This window comes from Lissotriton helveticus, chromosome 3_1 (genome assembly GCF_964261635.1).
Source record: "Lissotriton helveticus chromosome 3_1, aLisHel1.1, whole genome shotgun sequence".
NCBI classification, from domain to species: Eukaryota; Metazoa; Chordata; class Amphibia; order Caudata; family Salamandridae; genus Lissotriton; species Lissotriton helveticus.
Window position 1 is genome coordinate 979242865 of NC_136061.1, and position 18770 is coordinate 979261634.

The window sequence follows — 18770 nt, forward strand, 5'->3', positions numbered from 1 at the left end:
GCCTAGACCTAGATCATTTTTACAAACAGTGGAGCAAACTTTCTATTGATCGCACGTTGAGGACAGCTATTATAAAACTTGATTTTGCACTCACAAAGTTTATTTTTACCCTATACTAGTTGTTTAATATCAATTCAGAGAGTAAAGTTCCAGCTCATTAGATTTTAACTACTTCACTCTAAGATGGCGACTAATGGCATTTGTTGAAAACAGAAAATGGAAAGACTCTTACTTAAGTCGCTTTTCTTTAAAGCGACATGAATCCCAGAAGGGGGCAGTGCCTATAGTCATACACTGGAAAGACAAGCATTTGCAATGCAATAGGTCTCGCATTAGGAAAGTTTGAGCTTTTAGTATTGTAAATGGCAATGTCTTTTTATTTATGCAGTAGTTAAGTTTTGTTTGTATAAAACTGAACATATAAAATATGGCTTGTACAAAAGTATCAAATTTTAATGATAGATAGAAATAAATGTGATATGTACATGCGATTTCCAAATGAGGTAATTGTAAACATCACAAACATATTGTGCAAACTTTGCAATAGTGTTTTAGTTTTTTAAAGATTTTTTTTGAGAACATGGCTTGTAAGAAAATTATTGGAAAAGTACAACACTCTAAATAAAAAGTACAATATAAAAAAACAGTTATGATAGATAGAAATAAATGTGATATGTACATGCGATTTCCAAACGAGGTAATTGTAAACATCACAAACATATTGTGCAAACGTTGCAATAGTGTTTTAGTTTTTTTAAGATATTTCTTTTGAGAACATGGCTTTTAAGAAAATTATTGGAAAAGTACAACACTCTAAATAAAAAGTACAATATAAAAAAACAGTTATGCATAGTAAAGAGACATTAATTGTATAGTATCAGTGTTATATAAAATGTTACATTTTAAGAATAAAAACAAATATTAAAAACAAAATTTGTCAGTATTGTTTTTTAGGCAAATAAACAGTTCTTTGCAGTTCAAGAAAAGTTTTTTGTTATTGGTATCGAGTTAAATTTCTTCAATGATATCAGTTATGCATCCATTGCAAAACAACACCTTTAATTTGATGGGTAGATATGGCATTAAAGCATCCTCAAAGTTCTCAGTATCTGTTTCAATTCCTAAATAGTCCATTAAAGCTATATTGACAATGTCCACTGATTGTACATTTTCATTTGTTCCTCTTGTGCTGTCATTGTTGTGTTTTCTTGTAATGTTTTCTCAACTCCATATAATGTTACGAAAATAGTTTCCTTTGGAGGTTGTATGACCTATGGAAAAAGTTTTTTTTTTTTATTATTGTTTCTTCATTTGGGTTATTTGTTAATAACATCTGAATCCATTTTGATAAATACAGGGTATGAACTTAGGAAAAAACATTTACATACATTTTAGAAATTTATGCAGCATACATTAAAAATTCAGTTGTACAAATTCTTTTAGGTGGGTAATAAATATTATATTCTAGAAGAAAGTGTTTTAACATAAAGCATTTTTTTTAATTGATACATTTACACATTTTTACTTACTTGCAATATGGTATGTCTCGTCGTATTTAATATCTTTTCATCGTTAAATTCGTGTACAGTCAGATGCGTTAGCTGTACATACTTTCCAATGTCGATAGTAAAGTCTGTTGCTTCTCTTCACAGACTAATTTTAATGGAGTCGGTAGCATCATTTATTGTTATGCTCCTTATTTTTGTTTCCTGTCCTTTGACGAATATAATTTTTGTATCTTCAACCTGCAATATATTAAATTCTGATTTGTTATTGTTGGTATTGTTCTCGTATACATGTTGTTTTCAGATGAATAAAAAATGTTTTTACATACTTTTATTAGTAGAAATACAAACTTTTTGCAAAAGCATAACATGTATATTTATTTTGAATAATTTACATAAGAGTAGGTAAACATAAAGTCAATTGATAGTTGTAACATGTAACATAAAACTTGTAAATCTTGCATTTTTTTTCAATTTATAGTTCTAATACATATCTTAGTTGTATGTCATTGTCATTGTAGTTGTGTATTTATTTCTAACTAATAAAGTATATTAACTACTTTACTTACTTTGTATTGTTGCTTCATTATTTGAAATTAAAAAAAGAAACGTTAATTAAAATCTTCTTTTAAAAAAAAGTAGTTTCTGATAAGTAGTGCTGGTTGCGATGTGCGTGGTCATGTTAGAAGCTTGTGGAGGAATGTTGTTTGGGGAGTGGCGGACATGGTGTGAGGCAGGAGCGGTGATAACAGTAGGAGACGACTGGCGGTTAAGTAAGAGTGGCAGACAGTGCAGGGGAGCAGCGGTGGTGCGATTGGACAGGCGGGAGTAGTGCTGGCGGAGGTAAAGGTATTTATGTAGGGGCAGGCGGGTGTTGGGGCATGCATGTGGCGGTTGGGGAAACCTGAGGACAAGGAAGAGGAGGCAAATGGTGCATTACAAATGTCAGAAAATGATTGCATTACAGGAGGAAAAATAGGGAAAAGTGATGTGTACAGGAGAAAAAAATTATGTTTGCAGGAGGAAAAAGTGATATGTGTAGGTTACAAAAAGTAGTGTGGGTGGGGGTCCTGAAGCAAAGTAAATCCCAGGTGGAAAAAGGGAAGTTTGTAGTTATTAAGGCGGATGGTAGGGGGCCCTGAAGTTTAATTGCTCTTGGGCAACATTCCGACGGGCTGCTAGTTAGTAATATTTAGTTAACATAACCATGATTAAACTGCTTTACTAACCTTGTATTAGTATTTAATTGATGCTTTCAGTTTTTATAGGTTGTTAGTGTAATGTTTAAATAAACATTGCTTTAGATCTTATAATAAACATTATAGTTATGACTTCTTGTAAGTAGCATTGGAGAAAGTGTTTTTTCTGTACAAGCATTATGAAAAACAGGCAATTGTTACTGATAATTGAATTGTATTTTAGCTAGGAAAGTTTAGCAAGTAGTATCATATGTAAAGAGTTTTACTTACCTCATACTTGGTAGTGAATTGTTGCTTTCTATTTCTATAATTTGTTTTGCAAATTGTTCGCAAAAAATAGTTGTAAAAGCTATTGTGAGCATTGTAGAATAATTTAATGCAAAACAGTACTGGCATAGTGTAAGTTGTTCATTGGAATGTATATTTATTATTAAGTAGTATCATATGTAAAGTGCTTTACTTACCTTATACTTGGTAGTGAATTGTTGCTTTCTAATTGTATAATTTGTTTTAAAATTATTTGCAAAAAATAGTTGTAATAGCTATAGTGAACATTATAGAATAATTACATACAGAAGAGCATTGGAATAATTCAAGTTGTTAATTGGACTGTATATTTATTATGAAGTAGTATCATATGTAAAGCGCTTTACTTACCTTACATTGTGTAGTGAATTGTTGCTTTCTATTTGTATAATTTGGTTTGAAAATTGTTTGCAAAAAATAGTTGTAAAAGCTATTGTCAACATTGTAGAATAATTTACTGCAGAACAGCACTGGCATAATGCAAGTTGTTCATTGGAATTTATATTTATTAGCAAGTAGCGGCTTTTGACACTGTCTGCCATGTTCCCTAGTGCAGTGCCTCAGCAATGTCGGAATCCAGGAGAAGGCAGTGGAGTAGATCATCTCCTTCTTTGCCGGAAGGACACAGAGAGTCCGCCTCCCCCTATTCAGATCAGAAGCCACTGAAGTCATCTGCGGCGTGCCTTAAGGCTCCTCACTCAGCCCAATCCTCTTCAATGTCTACATGAGCCCCCTTGCAGCCATTGCATGCCAACACAAGCTCAATATTATGTCCTACGTTGATGACATCCAGCTGATCCTCTCCCTCATTAACGACCCCGCCACTGCCAGAGCCAACCTACACGAAGGGATGACAGACGTAGCCAAGTGGATGATGAACAGCCGCCTGAAACTGAACTCGGACAAGACAGAAGTCCTCATCCTGGGATTTTCACTCTTTGCCTGGGATGACTCCTGGTGGTCCCCCTCCCTGGGCAGCGCATTCAAACCAACAAACTATGCACGCAACTTGGGCTTTATCCTGGACTCCTCCCTGTTGATGGTTAGACAAATAAACGCCGTCTCCCCTTGAGCTTCAATATCATGCGCATGCTACGTAAGATGTTCCGTTGAAATCTCACCTAGACCAGGAAGACGGTCATCCAGGCTCTTGTCACCAGCCGTCTGGACTACGGCAACTCCCTCTACGCCGGTACCACCGCCAAACTCCAGAAGATACTCCAGCGGATCTAGAATGCCTCAGCACGTCTCATCCTGGACATCTCCCAGCGCAGTTACATCTCTGGCCACCTGAGAGACCTGCACTGGCTCCCGGTCAACAAGAGAATCACCTTTTGTCTCTTAACCCATGCACACAAAGCCCTGTATAACCAAGGCCCAAGATACCTCAACAGCCGCCTCAACTTCTACACTCCTATATGCCAGCTCCGATCGACCAGCCACTCTCTCGCCGCCGTTCCCCGCATCCGAAGAGCCCCCAGAGGGGGAATGTTCTTCTTCTATCTGGCTGCCAAGACTTGGAACTTCCTTCCGACCCACCTCTGCCTGACCCAGGACCACCTTGATTTCAGGAAGCAGGTCAAGACCTGGCTGTTTGAGCAGTAGCGGACCCTCCCTCCCCCAGCGCCTTGAGACCCTCCGGGTGAGTAGTGCGGTTTATAAATGCTTTGATTGATTGATTGATTAATTATGTAAAGCGCTTTACTTACCTCATAATTGGTAGTAAATTGTTGCTTGTTATTTGTTTAATTTGTTTGTGAATGGTTTGACAAAAATAGTTGTAAAAGGTATAGTGAATATTATAGAACAATTTCATACAGAAGAGCAGCTTAATAGTGCAAGTTATTCATAGGTATGTATCATTATAAGCATGGTAAAGTACATTTGCATAATAAATACTTAACTATAGTCATTCAGTTGTAAGTCACTTTTTTTGCTTTTGGAAAGGAGAGAAAATGGCAAACGTCATAGTATTAACAAAATAATGTAGTGCATCTTACCTCTGTTACTGTTCCTGATACACTTAGTAGCGTCTTCACAGGAGCTTCGCGTGCAGCCTTTATAGGAGACACTGGTGGTGCCTTTGGATGTAGAATGTATTCTGCTTTCTGGATAAGAGCTGGAGAAATAGAAAGTGGTGGCATTCTTGCAATCTTTGTTTTTTTGGTCAATAATAGTATATTATCCTTGAAAATGTAATTGCGAATAATCAATCCATTTTGTTCTCTTGTTTGATTATAGTATTCTTCGTTGTAACATGTTGCTTTAATACATCCAGTTTCATCTGCTAAAGACATATGGTATAACACTTTATTCTCATTTTTTGCATTTCTATAGTAAGTTTTTGATGAACATTTAATAATGTTGACACAAATTCCTTTTTGATATGGCTTGCCATTAACTTCTTTGACGTTCTTGAGTTCTTCAATAGAAATCATCTGTAAAATATAATGCAGTATTTTAGAAACATATATAATGTTGTAAAGACAACAATTTATACAGACAGTAATCTAATGCATGTATTTAAATAGCCATCCATATTGGTTTGTGATCACTATAATATGATTCTAATGTGCCGCAATTTGCAAAGTATGCATTTGTAAAAATGTGGTCTAACAAAGAGTTGTAGTCTGTTGTAGCTGTGGTTATTTTTTGTTCGCAATTGAAATGTGTTTGCATGTAAATCAAAAGCAATTTAGTATCGTGTGTCATTTTAAGTAAATCAATATTAAAATCACCCATTATTATATATTTATGATGTGGATATGCATTTAATGTAGTTGTCAATGTTGTTAAAAAGGCTTGTATTGGTACTTTGGGTTGTTTGTATATAAATACTATTAAGTAATCTGTGTTGTTGATTGTTTGTGTTATTTGCAAAATGTCAACTTGTTGTTCTGTTGTAAATATTGGATGTATTATATGTTGTTTTTTGTAATAGATTGTAATTCCATGTTTTGTTTGTTTATTGAAAAATGTGTCAAATATTATACAATTATAATGATCAATACAATATGCATGGTTAGGTGTTTTGTGTGTTATATTAATTTCAGTTAAGCATAATATGTCAGCATTTAATATGTTACTATCAGCTTTCATTGACTTAAAATGTTTTTGTAATGATCTTATGTTATGTGTTATAATTGTGAAATATTTGTTATATTGTGCTATGTGTGTTACAGATATTTCTAATAACATATATGTTTTTAAACGTAGCATTTCTTCATGTACTTTAAAGTGTGTTGCTATTTTATTTTCATTGAAATTTTTTATATATATGTTTTGTAATGATTTTGCTCTGCTGATTGCTACATAATGTAAGTGATGTGTTTTGATGTTATTGAAATGTATATATAATGGTTCTATTGTTTGGCCTTGGGTTCTATGTATAGTGCGTGCAGATGATTGCCGTAATGGAAATTGTTTTCGTATAATACTTATACACTTTTTGCTATATTGAAATTGCCGAGAAATTGGTAATATTGGTGTCCAAGCATTAGATATATTTGCATGGTACAGATGCTTGTTTTGTTGTCTTGTTTGTGTACCTATTTTGTGATTGTCAAAAAATATCCAAATAATAATTGGGATATCATTTGTACTATCTACATATTCAACTATGCCTGTTGCACCATTAGTTAAACCGTCATTAACATTAATATTTGAAGTTAGATCAAAACGCAATTTAATGGCAATATGTAATATTTTTGACAAGTTCATTGTTTGTGTTGCATTTGTAGGTAATCTTTCTATTATTGCTTCTTTTGCTTTTGCACTTAGGTCTCCTGCTACTGTATCTATTGCTATTGTTGTGTACATAGGATAGTGTTTTATGTGTTGTTGTAAAACATTATCATTAACTTCATCAACTTCTTTATTTGTACCCATTATATATGGTATTGATTGTATTATATGTGATTCAGGTTCTATTTCGCGAGCTTTCAATGTTTGTATATCAGCATTTGTATGTTCACCTATTCTCAGTCTATTAAGCATTTGTGCAAATGGTAAATCATTTATTTGACGCATTATTTTAGTAAGTTCATACAATTTAAAATGTGTTTGCCATACGTTTGTACTTAATGGTGCATACATATGCTTGGAGTTTTCAAATATATATGAATCGAAAACTGGTTTCAATTGGTAAAAGTCTCCAATAGCTAATATAGATATCCCTCCAAAAGGCTTGTTTGATGCTTTTATTTCTTGCATTCTATTGTGTATAAAAGTGAGCATATTTGTACCTACCATTGAAATTTCATCTATTACTAATACTTTCAAATGCATTAGCTTACTTTGTAGTGCACCTCTGTTTTCATGTGTTAATTGTTTATATGTCAAAGTTTGAGAGATTGGAATTTTAAATGTGCTATGTAACGTTTGTCCACTAATATTATGTGCTGCTTGTCCTGTTGGTGCAGTAAGCAAAATATGAATATTGTCTGGATTTTCTCCTGCTTTAGTATTGAAGTATCTTAGTAATGTTTGATAAAGTGCAGTTATAAGAAAACTTTTACCTATTCCTGCACCACCAGTACAAAAAGTAAAGAAATTTGTTGTTTGTGTTTTGAGCCAATTCAAATGGTGATATACAAAATCTAGTTGCTCTGATGTTAAATTTTGCATGATATTATTGTACTCTTCTTGTGGTAATAAATTATTTACTAGTAAATCTTCTTCTGTTATACTTCTAACTCCTAAATCTAGTGCCAAGTCATAGTTTGCATCTTGTTGATAATCTTGTGCATGTATTTCTCTGTCATCTATTGATATTTGTGCTGTAGGTGATGCTGGTGATGTTAGCATATTGTCATCATTATTTGCTTCTTTATCAATAGGCATTATATGTTGCTTGTTATATAAGGAATAGTTGTTATCGACTTCTATTTTTACTTCTAGGTACCTTTCATAGTATGTGTTTTTGTCAGAAATTATATTGCTTTCTATTCTCCAGGGGTAGTAAAGCATTAACAATTCTCTGTAATAGTTTTCAGGGTCATCAACTTTATTAAATTTGCGATAGCGTATTATTTTGGTTTTTTTTTACGGCAAGTGTATATTTTACTTGTTTTACTGCTAACTAAATCATCTATAACAAGTTCTTCATCATCTGAACTATAAAAGTTTGTTTCTAACAGTAAATCATCATAACTGTTTTGTACTTTTTTTATGTCACTTTTTGTTGCTGTATTATATTTGGATGCATAATCAGCTAAAGTACATTTTTCTAATGTTATTGGTCGCCTGCTATACTTATTAATTATATTATCAAATTGTACTTTTGTTGATGTTTCAGGCATCATATTAATTGTATTCATGTCTTTCATTAAGTATGTTCGTTTGTCTGGTGAACTTGTATTGATAAATAAAAATGATCTAGAGCTTTTTCTTAATGGCATCTGTAGTATAAGATAAGCAGCTTCTTGTGCACTAATTTCAGTGCAATTCAAAAATTTATTTCCAATATGTTTTAATTGTTCTTTAATGTTTACATTATGAGAAACTTCTTTTGTGGCTTGTGCTATTATTTTGCTTAGTCCTCGCTGAGATTTACTCATATATGATACAATATATACAGCACAAGCATATGCATCTACGACATATTGTATATCTATGTTAGCTTGCCATGCTTACAATAATATTCTATTGTAATTATTAATAAAAGATTCAGCTGGTGTTCTTTCTAAAAAAATAGTTGTTTTGTTTATGTGTAAGCGTATGCATTTTAGATATTGTTCTTCTGTTAATTCCATTTTGTGTAGAAACTCTTCATATGTGTAACGTGGAAAACTTTCTGTGGACATTGTAGAATGAATAATATCTATGTGTTGCTTTGCAATAGTATCTTTTTTGTCTAATTCTAATGGCTTTAATATTGTAGTACATGGCATAGGATATTTTGGGTATTGATATTTGCATGTTTTTTTATGTTTTATACGACATTTTTTAGTATGTCCATGTTTTTGCAATGGAAGTAAACATTCAAAAGAAATTTCTTCTGATTTGTGACATGTTATGTGTTTGTTAATAAATGTAATAACTTTGTCATCTTTGTCTATGCCATACTGTGGTGCATTATCTATCCAAAGTAATGCATGTATATGCGGCGATCCTCTTTGTTGAAATTCAACTCTGTAGAAAAAATCTGCAATTTTACCTATTGGATTACTTTTGTGCAATAAAATACAGTTAAATAATTTTTTTACTTGATAATCAAAGTGTCGTGCACATGTTATAGGATCTTGCTGAATTAAACTACATTTAGTTTCCCAAGACATACTTTTGAATTCTTCTTTGGTGCATTTTTTTTTTTATACGTAAAAGTATATTAATTAAGTGATACCACTTTGTTTCTGCTGCAGACAAAGTAAAAAAAAAAGTAGGAATCCCTAATTGTCTTATCATTGCAAACAAATCTCTTTTGCAGTTTTCCCAGTTAGGAGGAGAACTTCGTATTGTTTTTAATATTTTATATCCTTCATTAAATTGCAATATAGTTTGTAAATTTTCTTTTATGTCTTTTACTGTAATAATTTTACCATCAGTAAAATGTTTTCTAAGTGATATAAATATTTTATCTTGTATTTGCTTAATTTGCAAGTTTCTCAATTTGAAAAACAGATTTGTAACATTATTAGCTACTCTTTTATCATAACTTCTCAACTCAACTTTACATATTGTACTATAATGTACTGATACATGTCTATCTTCATTAGCTGTTCTACGTTTGCCACAAAATATTGTGGGAAATGCTAAATACTCAGAATCTTTATCTTCATATAATCCACGTGGTTTATTATGTTCAGCAGGTGCTAAATTTAATACATTTATGTTATCATCTGTAATTGTTTCATTACTTAATAATGTATCTAAATTGCCCACAGGTATGTCATCTGTACTACTTGAACTATTACTACCATCAGAAGTATTTGTAATAGTACTTGTTTCATTTGGAGTATATTCCCAAACTGCATTTATTGTTATTCCATATTCTTTAAACAAATCACTATTGTATGCTAAATATGAAGCTGCATTTTTAACTGTATTCGGTCTCACATTTTCATAATGTGTGTATGATTTATAGCGTAATCTTCTTTTTAATCTAATTGGTATTGTCATAGTATCACTTATCTGTCTTGGTAATATTGTAATAGTTGTCATCACATCAGCTGGAACATTAACAACAGCACCTGTTAATGCTTTTTGAAATCCACGTGGCAGTGTTTTAATTTGCAAAAAAGGTATTCTTGGAGATATTAATCTTTCTTCCAAGTCATACAAATATAATTCAGGTGGTATATCAGGAAAACTCATGCCATTATAAACTGAACATGGTGATATTTTATTTTTGATAATGTACGTATTGCATGTATTACATATATAATTTGTTTGCTGGTTACTAATATTACATAATATGAAAGTTTTGTTGTGGATAATATTGCAAATATTTCTAACTGTTTGTTTATGCCACATTTGGTTACAAATAGTGCATATATATTCAGGTCCATACTGTATTTGATTGATGAAGTCATCTATAATAGACATTATTATTAATTGATTACCATTAATATTTTGTGTTGCATCTATTGTAACATTTTTAATGGAAGTAACATGAATATTTTGTTGGCTTGCAGTAAGTTCTTGTATTTCAGAGTCTTTATTTAAAATATTAGGCAGCATGGTATTTTCTATGTTATTTGTTTGCTGTACATTAATATCATTTTTGCTGGTACTAACATTTAGTTCAATATCTGCAGATATAACAGGTATAGTTTGAGAGCCTAATATTGTACTATAATGTATAGGCATACGTGTAAGTACCTTTTTTTTGTCTGTGCACTTAGTCTCCTTTGAGCTTTTTGAAATGAAGTTGTAAGAATTGCAGTTATAGTAATAGGTATAATGCTCATTAATATTGATTTATTATTAAGGGGTAAAATTGTATTTGAAAGCATTGTTATATGTTGCACTAAATGTGTATTTGTTTTAGTATGTAAAAGTACTGTTGTACAATCATGTGTGTTCTTATTATCTGAAGTTGTATATGAATAGTAAATAAAATAGTTGTCATCACTTTTAGCTATAACAAATAGTATTGTATTTAAGTAAATTATGATAGAGGCATGTATAGTTAATGTATTTTTTAAAGCTAATGTTATGCTTTCTTCTAAACTATCATTGTGTATCATTCTATGTATTTGTTGTTTTTTAAGCTGAATTGAATATGTTGTATTATTGTATTCAATGTAATTAGGTATATCTTTAATGTCTATATTTTGTTTAGGATAAAAAGTTAGCATGTCTATATACATTTTTTTTCCAAGTTGCATTACATTATGTATGTCTTGTATAGTCCATTCTTTCATAAATGTAAATTTATTGTAAAGAATAACAAATACAAGATTGCAAATATATATGCTATTTATTTCTTTTTCTTGAAATTCTGTATTTAAAATGCTATGATGTACTCTTATTAATTTGCTACTATCTGTATGGTCATTATTGAGAAAGCTCACCTTATTAACATTTAATGTATGGTTAGAGAATTTCTCTATTTGAGTTTTTTTAGGAATTTCTTCAGTAACATTTTCTTTGTTGCTATTGCTAATAGTTGTTGCACTATTTGATAGCAATCTTTCTTACATAACTAACGCTTGTTTACTATTTTTCTTTTTTGCTATTTTCTTTTTATCTTTTTTAATATTCTGCAAGTCTTCAGTGAGTACTACATGTTGGGTAACTATGGTTGTAGTTTTCTGTTTCTTACAAGGCTTACAATGTTTATTTTTTGCGTAATGTCTTTTTTTTTGTGTTTTTATTAAAGTAGTGGTTTCAGATAATGTATTTAAGGATGAACTTGCTACTTCTGCATGTGTACTATTGTGCGTCTGTTTCTCTTGTAACTTAGATGTTGATGCTTCAACACTTATGTTACTATTGCTATTTGCTTGTACACAAATGTTTGCTGTATGTACAAAAAAATTAGTTGTTTTCTGTAATTTTTTCTGCTCTATTTTTAAAGCTTTTTCAAATGATGTTTTTTGTATTTTTTGAACATTTATTGGCGTTAATTCAAATTGGACATCTACTGCATTAAATGCTTTTATGCTATTTGCAAATTTTTTAATATAATTGATCACTTCTTGAAAAGTTTTTTTTTTCAGTACTACACATGTGCCATTATGATGTGGCATTCCAGTGTTATCTCGACTATGTGAATCAAATACAAAATAGCTATCTTCATTTTTAAAGATAGAAATAACATAAACATCCATACAAAGCAAGACTCCAGAAGCTGTTATTGATAAATTTAATGCTTCTTGTATGTCTGGATATATTAAATCGAAACGTGTAAATATATTACCATAATAAGCTTGTCCAAATTTAATTGAATAAACATTGTTCCCATGTGTGATATATTTTGGCAGATCATCAGGATGCATATAATCTTGTTTATTGATAGAATGCATTTCTAAATATAATGCATTTCCAAGGTCCATTATATAATGTAAATCTTCTGCATCCCATATATATGCTATTTTATTTTGGTTGTGAATAATAGCAAAGAGACTATTTGGAAGGCATTGTTTACCTCTTGAATGTATTGAAAACTTTTCATGGCCTTGATGGTATTGAGCTTGTATAATATTATGCATTTTTAAATGTTTACAAAAGACTATTTACATTTTTGTATTTAATTATATTTGTGTACTCACTAAGTGTACTGTATATTTACAATTTTGTATGAATAATTACAGTTCAAGTACACAGATATAGATAGGCTTCTAAAACAATTTTGTGTTTAATGAAAAGTTCTTTACCTTATTGATATCTTCTTCTTTTGAAGAACCTGTAAGACAAAGTAATGTGTGATAAATGTTTCAGTCTATATATGCATTTATAAATGTATTGTTATACAATAGCATACAATACAACATGTATGTAGAAAACTATAGTAAAACAATGCTTTGTAATACTAAAGAGAATACCTGCAAATATACATTATTGTAAACAATACTAATCATATATTTAAGTATACATAAAGCATTGCTAAATGTACATATTATTTGTGATGCATTTATTATTAAATAGTGTAGCCATTGCAGTTTGCAATCACACTCATAATGACTTACTTTGCACATACTGTCATTCAGTTTACATTCACTTTGCACTGACTGTCTCTGCATTTACTTTGCATTTACTGTCACTTTGCATTTATTCTGCATTTCTGCGACTGTGCATTTACTTTCTTTGCACTTAGTTTGCATATAACAGAGGTCTTCAAACTTTTGTAGGTTGAGCCTCCCTAGCTTAATTTTTTAGATGTTGGGCCCCCCCCACCACCTGACAGAAATTTCTGGACCCGATTGCCATGCGACATTCTCGGCATATTCAGCTAATAACATTCAATACAATAAGTTTTTTATGGTTGTTGCATGAAGCAAACATTTCTCTACAAATAGTAATAGACTTCCTCACATCAATTACATTAAAAAGAAATTAAACAAAACAGTATTTACAAGAATTTGTTAAGGAATTATTCCAGTTCATCAGGGAAAAAACAGAACTGTCTCTATCAAGGGGCCCCTGGAAGGCTGCATTGTAGTGCGTTTAGATGTCTCCTTTTGTAATTTAGGATGAAAACCTTAATGGGGCACGACATGCCTATATTTGTGTACAGGGGTGAGCGAGGCGAACATATGAATTTGGGTGCGCATGTTAGTGCAGAGTGGGATGAATGAATGTATGGTTAGTGGTGGGCTTATTTGAGTGAGATTGCAGATTGAACAGTGAGGGGGACAGGTGAGTGAAGTGTTACGAGTTTGTGTTGAGTAGTGTGCTTGTGTGACTGCAGGGTGAGGTACAGGGTGAACAGTGCAAGTGCATTGTGAGTGCAAAGTGATCACTGTGAGTGGAGGGTAAGTGGGTGAACTGTGTGAAAACATGGTGATCAGTGTGAAAGCAAGGTGAAAAGGTGAGTGGGTGAATAGTGTGAGTGCATGGTTATCAGTGTGAGCGCATTGTGATCACTGTGAGTGCAGAGTGATTACTGTGAGTGGAGGGTAAGTGGGTGAATGGTGTGAGTGCATTGGGGTCAGTGTGAGTGCTGGGTGAGAGTGAGAGTGAAGGGCGAGAGTGAGGAGTGAGTGGTCTGGATGCAGGGTGCATTCCCAGACACTTAAAGTAACTCAGCATGTTACTGACGGCAGCATAGGGTTTCAAATGTGTTAAACTATTGCTATTATGGCAGTAACCAGGGATCAGGGTGGAGCAAATAAATAATGTGCTGATCCTTCAACAAACTTCCAGTCTTATAATTAGGGGTTCCAGCTCATTATTTTGATGTCACAGATGGTATAAAAATAATCAGTCACCTAAAGATGTATTTTCAATACTTGTCTGTGCATACTTTGAACAGCAAACATAAATATAAAGAACTTTTGTTTTCTAGAGCTGCATGAATGATTCATGACTGATAATAAAAGGGAACAAATATAGAAAACTCACATTACAAATGAATCAACAAAAAGAAGGGGGGTCCGAGAGCTTGTTAACATTACAAATGAATATATACTTTTTATTTATAACCATATTTAGCAACTTGCAAGCTGTTTAAACAATACATGGCTGACTGGTATGTTGTGTGCCTGTCTGTGTTATTTAAAAAAAAACTTTCAGGGACGTTTTAAGGATTTTGGGGCCTGGGGGCCAAATGTATTTTTGGGGCCCCTGTTCGGACCAGCTTTGATTTTATGATCCAGTCTCAGCTCTTTCATGCCTTCTTTGGTCAAATACTAAATGTGTGTACATTGGATATTCAGTGATAGTGATGTGTGTTTTCACTATATAACACAACAGCAGTTCACTAATATTACTGCAAATAATCTGTCACACCCTTCTATTTCTCATATGTGAGGTAATGTATTGATCCAAAATAAACTTTTTATATGGATGTCGCATGACGCATAAACACATTTTGTCTACAAAATGTCTGTAATAGACTTTTACACATAAAAAATGAATGATTGAAAAACGCTATTTACAACATTGTGTTTAAAAAGTATTCAAGGTTTTTTTTGGGGTTTTTTTCGAGTTAAACAGCATCCAAGATATTAATTGATACGTTTTTAAACAGTCATGGCAATTGAGGCAAGACATGGGCTACATTACAACTTAGCACCCAAAAGTGAAATGTATGACTTTCGATAATTGTGTACTTCTGGTGACTGTACAGTTTGAAATACTATTTTTTATCAGGTTTTATAAAATGCCGAATTTTGTTTTCCTTTTTTGTAAGCTATGTTTGCACATACAACTTTGTTTGTGGGAGGGACTAAATGTTCTGTCATTAACTGTTAAAACAGAACTTGTAAGTTCAAATGGCCTTTTTTTCCGGACGAGCAAAAGTGGATTTCAAAGTAAATATCTGGATTGTACAAGAATGCATTTTTACATTGTGCTACAAGTGAATAGTTTGTGGCGTTCAGTACCATATTCGATCTAATCTGCAGTGCTCCATTGGCAATTTTTCCTTCCGTATATCTGTAAACTTACTCCTGTATAACATGGCCAGCTATTTAAGAAAAACGTGACATTGTCTACTAGGCATTAGTTGCTAGTTTTGGGTAAGAGTGGACACAACTGTATCAAGGCTCAAACGTGTTTGTAACTTGGAGGCAACATGAATTTTATCTTCTGGCTCAATTCTGCAGTTTTAAATGTTCCTTAGACAAGGCTTGTGAACTGTTGTTAAGAACAACGTAAATGCAAAGTGTCCACCCTCACTTTAATCTTTCTCTGGTCAAAACGATTTTATTTTTATTGGTTTTATAGTAAATTTTCTGGTCCACTGAGGAAAGGACGATGGAGCGCTGAGTTGTAATGTAGCCCATGTCTCACCTCAATTGCCGTGACTGTTTGAGAACATATCAATTAATAAAATCTGGATGCTGTTAAACTCGAAAAAAAAAAAAAAGGATTCAAGGTCATGACGGCAAGACTGTCGAATAAAGCTGGCTCTTTCAATGCCCCCGCCCGCCCTCCCCTCACACCCCCTTTGAAAGGCTAGGGCTTATGCCATAACTTCTTTGGAAACTTTATTTCTATTCTGCTAGAGCTAACTCTCCCAGGAGGGAGTTAATTTGTAGGTGACATGCTCGAGCTGCAGTGGGAAGCAAGGGGTCTCCTATGCTAAAACTAAAAGCGTATCTGTTTGTTTTCTTTCAGTTTTAGCAGAGGAGACTCCTTGCCTCCCACTGCAACTCGAGCATGTCGCCTACAAATTAACCCCCTCCTGGGAGACTTAACAACACAAAAGATGTCATCGATCTCCCCTCCCTCCCCCTTTCAAATACTGGAGTCTTCCAAGAAGACAGGGAATGCAGGGAACAAAGCAGTTCTGCATAGTGACCAGGCAGATTTGCACCAGAATTTGTAGTAACATGCTAATGCAATCAATGTGTACATTACAATAACAAGTATTAATAAAGTGGCAAACATTAAACACATTTAAATGCACTTACGTTTTGTTGTTGCTGAAGTTTATTTAGTAACTGTCTTCTTTTGGGGACTGCTACAATAAACAGCGCAGCGTAGTAATGTAATAAATGCTGTAAAGAAATAGCAAAAAAATTTTGGGGGATAATATACATATTTTTTATTTTTACAAATAATACTGTATTATTAAGCGTAATAATATAATGCAATAATCTTATTAACGCAAATTTATTTGTAGTTTACAAAGTAGTTGTCTGAATTATTAGTATTCATGCCTTTAGATGCCTTCAGGTAAAGTACGCACTATATAAAAACGCCTAAAAACGCCTAAATAATTTAAAAAAGTACATAAATAAAGTAAATGAAAGTTGAGAATTTGCAGATTACGTTTTTTTTTTTACTGTATTTTGAGCAGCGGCTGTTAGGATGGTGTAAGTATTTATAGTGCAGCAGTTATTGGGATTTAAAGAATTAATGGCATAAAGATGGGGCCAGGTTATGAAGTTCTTTAGATGTGCTCTAGATGTTCTATTGCCATTAACTAGGAGCATGAAGCAGGCCTGCTAAGTATTTTGCTTCAGGTGTGTCACTTATGCATTTTACTGCGGTATTCCACATAACTGCACTGAAATGCACTGTTATGCATTTATTGCTACTCTGCCTCTGTATGCTACTCAAGGTGCTAGCGCATGACACAAGCTTTGTTGCTAATTGAAGACGTACTGCCAGTAGCAGTACTCAGTAAGTTAATAGTTAAATGTCTGCAATCAGCTGTAGAGTGGCTGAAGTGCTACATTGTAACATTTTGCCTGGGTGCCAGCCCCATGGCACTATGCCACTTTTAGATGCATGCACACTGAGACAGTGATGAATCACTGACTGTGGTCCAGCAATTACCAAGCCCCTGGGTCTCTGTACTTAGCAGTGGTTGCTACTGTCTTTGGCATACAAGGGGGCCTGGTATAAAATCTGGAGGTGACTGTAATTATGCCTCCTTATCTCCTTAAGTATTTATTTATTTATTGCTATTTTATATAGTGCGAACTTTACTTGAAGGTGTCATAGCGTTTTACATAATAACCAGTTAAAAACATAAGGACTAATAGTTACATTAAAAAATTGCAAATTTTTACTTTATATAAGAACTAGTTAAAAAGTTACAGATTTAGGATTACATGTGTTACAAAAAAGGTACAAACAGAAAATATTGCAAATGTACAAGAGATAAAGTCACTCAAGCAGGAGATACAAATGGATATACTCTAGATATATACTAGTAATATTTCTATCTACATAAGGAGGAGAGACCCATGAATACACTTTAAGAGTTATATAGAATAGTAAACAGCCAGCAAACTACTGCATATTCTAGTGATTAGAGTTATCTCTATATACATAGGGAAGGGATACACATGGATATACTTTAATAGATATAGGTGACTAGTTGTTAGACTTATCTGTATATACATAGGAAAGGGATACACATGTATGTTTTCTAACAGTCACATAGGTGACTAGTTGTAAGAGTTATGTTTATATACATAGGGTAAGGATAAGACTGGATATACTTTAAGAGTCACATAGGAATGGTAGAGAGTATAAAGGCTTGCATAAAAAGGTAGATGGTACAAGGTGTACTGGAAATACCAGTTGTTAGAGTTATATCATATGCCAAAAGGTAGAGTTCCATAAGTGTAGATGCAGTTACATTACAAAGGGAGGGTAGAAGAGATACAACTGTATGGAAATAGATAAAAGCAGAAAAGAGAAGAAACATTCCAAGAAACACGTTCAGGAGGGTGTTAACAAGATGGCGTAGAAAATGGCTTTTATACTTTTTAAATTAATGACATTTCGAGCATCTTGAATACTTAACCTGTAACTATGTTGGTGCTACATTGTTACACTTTAAGTTTACTGTTTCTTAAGCAATGTTTTAATAGCAGTCATTGTGTTACCAGGAGACGAGTTTCAATCTTTGATATTTAAATTTGATGTTTGTAATTGCTGTGATCGTGTGCAAACGTGTAATGTAATTTATTGAACTTGTCACACAGGAAAGCGCCTTAAGGACAGAATAACCTCTAATACTAAACACTATGCACAACTTCAGAAAATTACTATTGGTAGCGAGTGTCAGGGCATGCAGTCAAAGTGCATGCAAACTGCAGTACTGTAAATACCTCCTATAAGACAAAAGTTTGGAATACTGGGTATCATGTGTACTTGGAGAGCGCTGGGGGTCTACAGACTGGAAACTCCA

The 18770-nt window shown here is 33.0% G+C and overlaps 1 long non-coding RNA gene across 2 annotated transcripts; it reads right to left on the reverse strand.

Annotated features, from left to right (window-relative positions):
- Window positions 1-491: 491 nt before the first annotated feature.
- Window positions 492-16754, reverse strand: LOC144824827 (uncharacterized). Of its 2 annotated transcripts, XR_013609139.1 has the most exons (4): window positions 16534-16754; window positions 5011-5448; window positions 1530-1745; window positions 492-1271 (listed from the first exon to the last, which is right to left on the reverse strand). It is a non-coding gene; the product is annotated as an uncharacterized LOC144824827 (long non-coding RNA). The 2 variants fall into 2 exon arrangements; XR_013609140.1 differs by lacking the exon at window positions 5011-5448.
- Window positions 16755-18770: the final 2016 nt, after the last annotated feature.